The sequence below is a fragment of the Eriocheir sinensis genome, chromosome 70 (assembly GCF_024679095.1).
Source record: "Eriocheir sinensis breed Jianghai 21 chromosome 70, ASM2467909v1, whole genome shotgun sequence".
NCBI classification, from domain to species: Eukaryota; Metazoa; Arthropoda; class Malacostraca; order Decapoda; family Varunidae; genus Eriocheir; species Eriocheir sinensis.
The window spans coordinates 1,384,379-1,392,583 of NC_066578.1; the positions used below are offsets into that span (position 1 = coordinate 1,384,379).

The following is an 8,205-nucleotide window of genomic DNA, read 5'->3' on the forward strand; positions in this document are numbered from 1 at the left end:
ACATCATATTGGCTTTTTTACTCGCTGCAGAACATTGATCACTCATTTTAAGAGTGTTACTGATAATGACACCAAGATCTTTTTCTTGTTTTACTTCGCTGAGCTCATGTCCTTGAATCTGATATTTAAAGTTAGGATTTTTTTCACCTATGTGCATTACTTTACATTTATCTACGTTAAAACTCATTTGCCATTTTTCGCTTCAGTCGGCAAGTCTTATTAAGTTTGATTGAATCTTTTCGCAACTTTGACTGTTCATTACCGTACCTCCTAATTTGGAGTCGTCGGCGAATTTGGCTACTTTTGATAGAATATCAGTTTCTAAGTCGTTCACGTAAATTATGAATAGTGTTGGCCCCAGGACCGAACCTTGGGGCACGCCACTGGTGACGGGTTGCCAATCCGATGCTTCACCATTAAGAACTACACGTTGTTCTCTGTCGGTGAGCCAGTCATGAATCCACGCACATAGATGGTCGTTAATACCGTGGGAACGCAGTTTAGAAATAAGCCTAACGTGAGGAACTTTATCAAACGCTTTCTGAAAATCTAGGTAAAGTACGTCATATGGGCTTCGGGCGTCCCAACATGTATAAACATCGTTGAAAAAAGTTAATAGGTTGGTAAGGCAAGACCGATTACTACGAAATCCGTGCTGACTATCAGTTATCAAATCATTTGTTTCAAGGAAAGTGATCATTTTATCCCTGATCATTTTTTTGAATAGTTTAATTAGGACAGACGTAAGGCTGATAGGACGATAACTACTGGCTTGTTTTTTATCTCCTTTTTTAAAGATCGGGGTAATATTGGCCTTTTTCCACTCGAGAGGCACACTGGCCTGTGCTAATGACTTGTTGAATATTTATGTTATGGGTAACTCTAGCTGTTGACTACATTCTCTCAACACGCGAGGAGATAAATTGTCGGGGCCCGGAGATTTATTTGGATCTATTTTCTGCAGGTACGCACGCACTTCGCTGGTATCAATGTCGGTCAATGCAAGCTTATGTTCTTCAGGGCCTTGAAAAAACAAGAAGAACAAGAAGGAAAAAGGGACAACAAAGAAACAAATAAGGAGAGAGAGAAAAGAAAACGATGGCACGGCGTAAAACCAGAACCCAGTGACTTTCCTTCCTGAGTCACGAGGCATCTTTCCCTATCTGATCCTTGGAGGGGCAAACGGGCCACTTCAGGGTAAAAAAAAAAACGCCCTATCTTTGCGGGGTCTTTGGTCGGTATTATTTCTAAAGGTCAAAGAGGGTATCAGTCAGGTTCTAATGAGTGTTTCTTCAGGTTCATGGTACAGAGGAAGGGTCAAACTACCACCAGGGGCATAAAACTATTTCTGAAAATGCCCAAAACTCCTACGAAAGCCTTGTCAAATGTGTTAACTAGGGCGAAGAAATGTTTAGTAATACAACCCTTTGTCCGGCACATACTCTCGCCTCCTTCCCTCATGCAGTGGAGGCTACACGCGGCTTCTCAACGTTGTCCCTCTGGTTGTGTTAATCCTGTCATCACTCTAGCTCAATGGTTCAACCTTTTACTACCACGCCGTCTCTAGGAATTAGCCCTTCACTCCACGTACCATTTGCATATATACATTTTTTTCAACAAGGGAAGCAGCTTAGCCCGGTAGCAGCGGGGATCATGTTTCTTAATTAATGGTCCCCCCAAGCGAGAAAAATGAGAAAAAATCACCCCTCACACAAACCATTTCATAATGTATATCAAAGCATTTGTGATCAGGTTATGTATCATCTATTTGGGGTGGGTTAAATCATGGCACAAATTTGGCCCGTCGCTGCTGCACGGTAAAGCCACAAATTTGGCCCGTCGCTGCTGCACGGTAAAGCCACAAATTTGGCCCGTCGCTGCTGCACGGTAAAGCCACAAATTTGGCCCGTCGCTGCTACCGGGTTAAAGGAAAAAAACAAAAACAAGAATAAAAAGACCCGTTAGACACTGCTCCAATGAAAGAACACAGAACGAAACGCCAAAAAAAGAGGTCAATTTCAGGTAGAGAGACGTCCTGATAGATAAAATTCCCTCTCGGATTTATCAAACAATGGTAAGCCTGCAAAGACTATAGAAAACTAGGGTTACTAAAGGTGATGATTTTGCATACTGGTTTTAAAAGAATCAAGCCCGACTATGTTTCGATACGGGTTCATTGACCTTGGTGTGTGCTTGCATGCTGACCTAAAGTAGATCGCTGTATAGAATCAAGGTCATATGTCAAAGGTCAAGGCCCAACAGACAAACAAAAACATTTACTTTTAATGTTTCTGTTCCTAGTTATTTTAACGGATAGTATGAACTGTTATATGATGTTTGTAAAAAAAAAAAAAACAGGGCCCACTTAAGCTTCACTGACGCACTTCCGCACATCAGTCGTAAACATAACTTAATCACACAAAATTCTACTCATAAGAAAATAATAATACTTTTTTTAACAGCAAAGGAAACAGCTCAAGGGCAAAAAAAAAAAAAGGAAACAATAATGAAAAAAAGCCCGCTAAAAGTAAACAATCATATTTTTTTCCTAAATTATGTACTTCAACTCACTAAAAACCCCTCTGCTTTGCTCGTGATGAATGTTCGCTCATCAATCCTAAATAAAAATAAAAAACATTTACCTGGTTCTGCTGTAATAAATGATCATAAAATAACAATATCTAGGTGTTAAAAAGTTTCCGAGGATATACTGTCTGTCTTTGTCTGTTTGTTAGCTTGTATGTATATTGTCGTTGTGGCTGCCTCCCTGGACCTGTCAGTTTGGGTCTGTGGTTGGTATTATAAGATACTTTCAGTTCTCACATCATCTATTTCTAAAGGTCAAAGAGGGGGTCAATCGTTTTCTAATGAGTGTTTCTTTAGGTTCATGGTACAGAGGAACGGTCAAACCACCACCAGGGATATACAACTACTCCTGGAAATGCTCACAACTCCTACGAAAGGCTTGTCAAATATGTGAACTTGGGCGACGAAATGTTTTATAATACGACCCACAGTGTGTCTGCTTGTTTGTGGGTGTTTGTTTGAGTGTGCTTCTTACCGTCGTTCTTGCCTCTCCTCACTTGTTTTCGTTTTTGTCTGTGCCTTCTTTTGTGCGTGTGCGTGTGTGTGTGTGTGTGTGTGTGTGTGTGTGTGTGTGTTGTAGTGAAGCAGCCTGGCAACATGAAGGGTGAGCGCGTTCAGATTTACTTTTTGTTGTTGTTGTTGCAGTACAGGAAGCAGCTTAAGGGCAAAAACAAAAAAAACAAAAACAAAAATGTCCGTTATAAGAACTGCTCCTGTAAAAGAAAATAGGAGTGAGTGGCCAAAAGATTACTGCTCCTCTGGTTGTCCTTGTTTTATTGTAATCGCTCTTGAAATTAGACTTTTTTCTCACTACTCTCTCTCTCTCTCTCTCTCTCTCTCTCTCTCTCTCTCTCTCTCTCTCTCTCTCTCTCACACACACACACACACACACACACACACACATGGTGATCTAGCAGCGTCCTACGAAGAAGAATATCCTAAAATAGGGTCATGGAATCACACCCTGAGTGTAGATTATGATATACAAGGTGGAGAAAAAAGGAAAGAGAACAACGAGGAGGAAAAGGATAAGGAGGAGGAGGAGGAGAAGAAAGAGGAGGAGGAGAAGGAGGAGGAGGAGTTGGAGGAGGAGATGTGGACATGTCTTTTAACAGGTGTCTTCTCTTACAGGAAGCAGCAGCGGGTGAGGGACGGCGGTGCAGGTGATGGCGAGGCGCCCTTCAACATGACGGCACCCTTCGGGGACCCCCTGGGCGGCGGGGGCACCACGCTGCTGCCTTTCCTGGTGCCATGGGAGGGTGGCGGCAGCGGCGGGGGAGGGGGACGCACCAGGCTAAACGACCCTTCTATTAGCTACCTCAACGCCTCCTCCGACCTGTGGGGGGAAAATGCCACTTGCTGGGGTAACAACAACTCCATTGAGTGCTCCATGGCGAACAGCAGCGCCACGGAGGGGCCGACCACCGTCCTGCCGCCCTTCGAGCTGTGGCAGACTGTGCTCATCGCCATATGCCTCGCCTGCTGCATGATCCTGACGGTGGGCGGGAACCTGCTGGTGCTGCTGTCGTTCATCGTGGGCGAGCTATCCGCCAGCCTTCCAACTACTTCATCGCCTCCCTCGCCATGACGGACGTGATCATCGGCTCAATATCGATGCCCTTCTACACCGTTTACGTCCTGATGGGAGAGTGGACGCTGGGCCCCATCCTGTGTGACCTGTGGCTCTCCGTCGACTACACTGTTTGCCTCGCGTCACAGTACACAGTCCTCCTTATCACCATCGACCGGTTCTGCTCCGTCAAGATCGCTGCCAAGTACCGCGGCTGGCGGACGCGGACTAAGGTGATGGTGATGGTGGCGATGGTGTGGATCATACCGGCGCTGCTCTTCTTCATCAGTATCTTCGGGTGGGAGCACTTCGTGGGGTACCGCTCGCTGCTCCACAACGAGTGCCAGGTGCAGTTCCTGAGGGACCCGGTGTTTAACACGGCACTCATCGTCACCTACTACTGGGTCACCCTCGTCGTGCTCTTCGTGCTCTACGCTGGCATCTACAAAACCGCTTACGACATGCAGAAAAAGTCCGAGGCGAAGCACCGAAAGATGCAGACGTTAGTGGCCCTGAGTGCGGGAGGCATGGCGGGCATGGCTGGACGCACGGCCGGCTTGGGCATGAGCAAGACACAGAGCACGCTGCTCAGCCAGGACAAGCCCCAGCCCGCCCCGCCGCCGGTACCCAACAACCCGACCCCCCAGGCGCCGCAGGGGGGCTCTGGCGTTAGCGACTCTTCCTCAAGTCAAAAAACTTCCTCCAAGACAACAGAGACGACGAGTTTTTCTGAGCGCCGTAACGAGCAAGCCGAGAAATCTGAGAGATCCAGCAGCCCGGCTTTTGAATCAGACGAAGAGAGCAGTCAGGTGCCGCAAGCCAAGAAGCCCGGCATGGGCAACAACTCGGTGCCGCGCCTTGACCCGCCCCCGCAGCACAGAAAGACACCCACGACTGACACACTGCCCAAAATCCCGGAGCAGAGCGTCCTGGACACCTCTACGACCCAAGAGGGCAGCTCTTCCTCCGACACTGGCGTTGGGGCACTCGCAGTGTCCCTAGCACGTTCTCTGCCCTTCTCTGATCACCAGCGCCACTCCCGAAGAAGGCGTCCATCCTGCCTGATGTGGCTCTTCATGAGGCCAATCTGCAGCGACACGGCCTTTTTGATGTGACCCTTGGTGCTGCCACCGCCCGCTCGCGAAACGAATGTCTGCAGACTTTTCAAAGACGAGGAAGACAACAGTGGCCATTCCGACGAGACGATGAGCGTGCAGTCAATGGTGAGCAGTCGCCCCAACCACCCGCCCAGCAGCCCCTACACCCAACTTCACTCCCACTGCGACCTATCAGCACTGTTCCCATCCTACCCTTAGCCGCCTCCACGCCCACGGATGGTCTAGACGAGCGGCTAATCGCTCCGCCTGCCATGTTTGCTGATAACATGAGCGTCAGCAGCATTTGCACAACGCGGCCGCCCTCCGCTCTTAACTATGGCCCTATGGCCTACGATATTTTGACAGGCCTAGACACAGGAGACTTGCGGTTCATGGATGAATCCTCCATCATTCTACCCTCTCCTGTGGTGGAAGACCCGCCCTCCTCCGTGTGGGCGGCCACCCTCCACAGCCCGACCTCGCCCACCCTCCGCTCTCTCACCTCCTCCCTCACCACGCCGCACAGCATCCACCGCAAGATCAGTCGGATGCAGTCCCGCTCAGACGACGAGGACCTTGAGATGAGCATCGAGGAGGCGGACGAGTCAGTGGACGCCGACGACGAATGTTGCGATAGAGACGAGTCGTCCGAACACTCCACCAATGTGCTGGTGACCTCCATCATCCACGCCTGCACCGCCGTCACCAGCCTGGCGGGAACGGACCGGCACACCAGCCCTATCAGCCCAAAGAAGGGCAATTTAATTACCACCTCGGCCAACAGCGCCGCCAACGCCGTCAACAATATATCGAGCAGCTCCATCAACACCAACTCACCCGTGCCGGCGACTCCCCAGCGTCCGAAGGGGAACGGAAGTACAACAGAGGCAGGAAAGTCGGGCGGCTCGTCAGCAGGGCCCACGAACCAGCTCATCACGACCCACAACGTCAACTCCAACAAGACGGTGACGAGCGTGGCCCGCACGGAGGCGTCGTCACTCATAGAGAGGGACAAGCCGAGCTCCATCGCGATGCCATCAGATGCCCAAAGCTCCATCAAGGGCTCTCTTAAGGGATCTAAAAAGGGCATCGTTAAATCTATTCGAAGTCTCAAGAAGAAAAAGAAGAAAAGCGAAGGAGAAAAACGACACCGCTCCAAGTCGGAAAATCGCGCCAACAAAGCACTACGAACTATTTCCATTATTCTGGGGGCGTTTGTGGCCTGCTGGACGCCATACCATATCTTAGCCATCGCCGAGGGCTTCTGCCAGTGCACCAACACGCATGTCTACATGTTTGCTTACTTTCTCTGCTACGCCAACAGCCCCATCAACCCCTTTTGCTACGCCCTGGCTAACCAGCAATTTAAGAAGACCTTCATGCGCATCCTCAAGGGTGACCTACACATCACGTAACGCCTTAGTGCACTAGGCGACGCCGCAAAGCTACTCAATTATCTGTGATATCTGTAGACAAGACCAGCTTGTGGGGCGCGGCGGTAGCGGCCATGTGTTCCTGTGTGCTCAGGCCGGAGGCGTGTGCGTTTGTGTAATTAGATTTGTAAGTGTGTAAATATATATACATATAATATATAAATATACATATATATACATATATAAATATAACCCGGTGAGGTGCGCACGTGACTGAGCGGCCGGCGAGCCCCAGTCCCGCCCCGGGGCGCCGCGCCCCGCCCCGGACAGCGGACACCGACACTCAGTACAACGCTATGTCAGACTCCTCGGTACACCAGTTACAGTGCACGCCAGTCTCCTCGTTGTCGTGACGTACACGCTTTTCGCTTCCCGCGATCGTCTCGAGAATGTTCAAAAGTGTGTGTGTGTGTGTGTGTGTGTGTGTGTGGCGGAGGGACGCGCCGCCTTGATGGGTCTGTGTTTGACAAGCCATTGGTTCGTCGAGACGCCAAGAGAGCACGCCAGGCGACTCAGTGTTTGGAATCAAACGTTTGTTTAGGCTTGCTTGATGCTGCTTCAAAACCTGCTTTATTCCGCGCGATTCCCCGCCCTTCCCCCTCTCCTCCTTTCTTCCGGGTGCGTGCAAGCTTAATGCGTCGGTTGTTCTCGTGTTTCACTCACACATAAAACACACAACACAGTAATTAGTAAACAAGATGCAGGGTTTACGCGTATATGCTGGGTTCAAACCCGGGCACGACCCCTCCACGATGTATATATTCAGTATACCTCCAGCACGACTTGTCATACCAAGTGAGTAAAAGTAGTGACCATAATCGACAGGGAAGATAGAAGAGGGAAGAGTAATTATTATATGTAATGAAGGCAAATATTTTTGATACTTGAAAACTTCATTATGTGGCGGAAGCGGACCAAGGTGGCGATGGTAGCGATGGTTTGGTGAAGCAGTGATGCAATGACTGACAGACAGACACAGGATTATTAGATAACATACCATCGTACACACAGACAGAGAGAGAGAGACACAGAGAACCTTGTTCTATCTAGCTGTCCAGAATATAGTCAGGCAGAGAGGATCATAACTGAAATGTCCTCAACCACAAGACGAGACATCATCTCCCCTTTGATCTTACCCGCCATTGTTCTTGTCATATTTTACATGCATGTGCCTAGGAGGAGCGAAGAACAGTATTCACAGAAGCCTTATACACACACACACACATAATTTGCGCGCGCATTCAGAGGGAAGAAGGGACGGAGGAAAGGGTTGGACAGGCGGAGCAACGCCCTATATTCACCAAGTTTGCTGTGTTTTAGTCCAATCCTGAATAGTCGCTATGAATACTCAAAACTTTCATACATACATATTCCACTCGCGGGGTGCTGAGAGGAGGAGGGAGCGAGGAGGGGAGTCGGCGGTGAGGGACGGAGGATTTGCTGAAGAAAGGAGTTAGTGGGACAGAGAGGGTGGTGGTTATCTCCCCCTACCTCCACCCTCCTGTTCCTCCTCCCCCCC

At 49.3% G+C, this 8,205-nt stretch overlaps 1 pseudogene; it reads left to right on the top strand.

Annotated features, from left to right (window-relative positions):
* Positions 1-3,612: 3,612 nt before the first annotated feature.
* Positions 3,613-7,693, top strand: LOC126988651 (muscarinic acetylcholine receptor M3-like; annotated as a pseudogene).
* Positions 7,694-8,205: the final 512 nt, after the last annotated feature.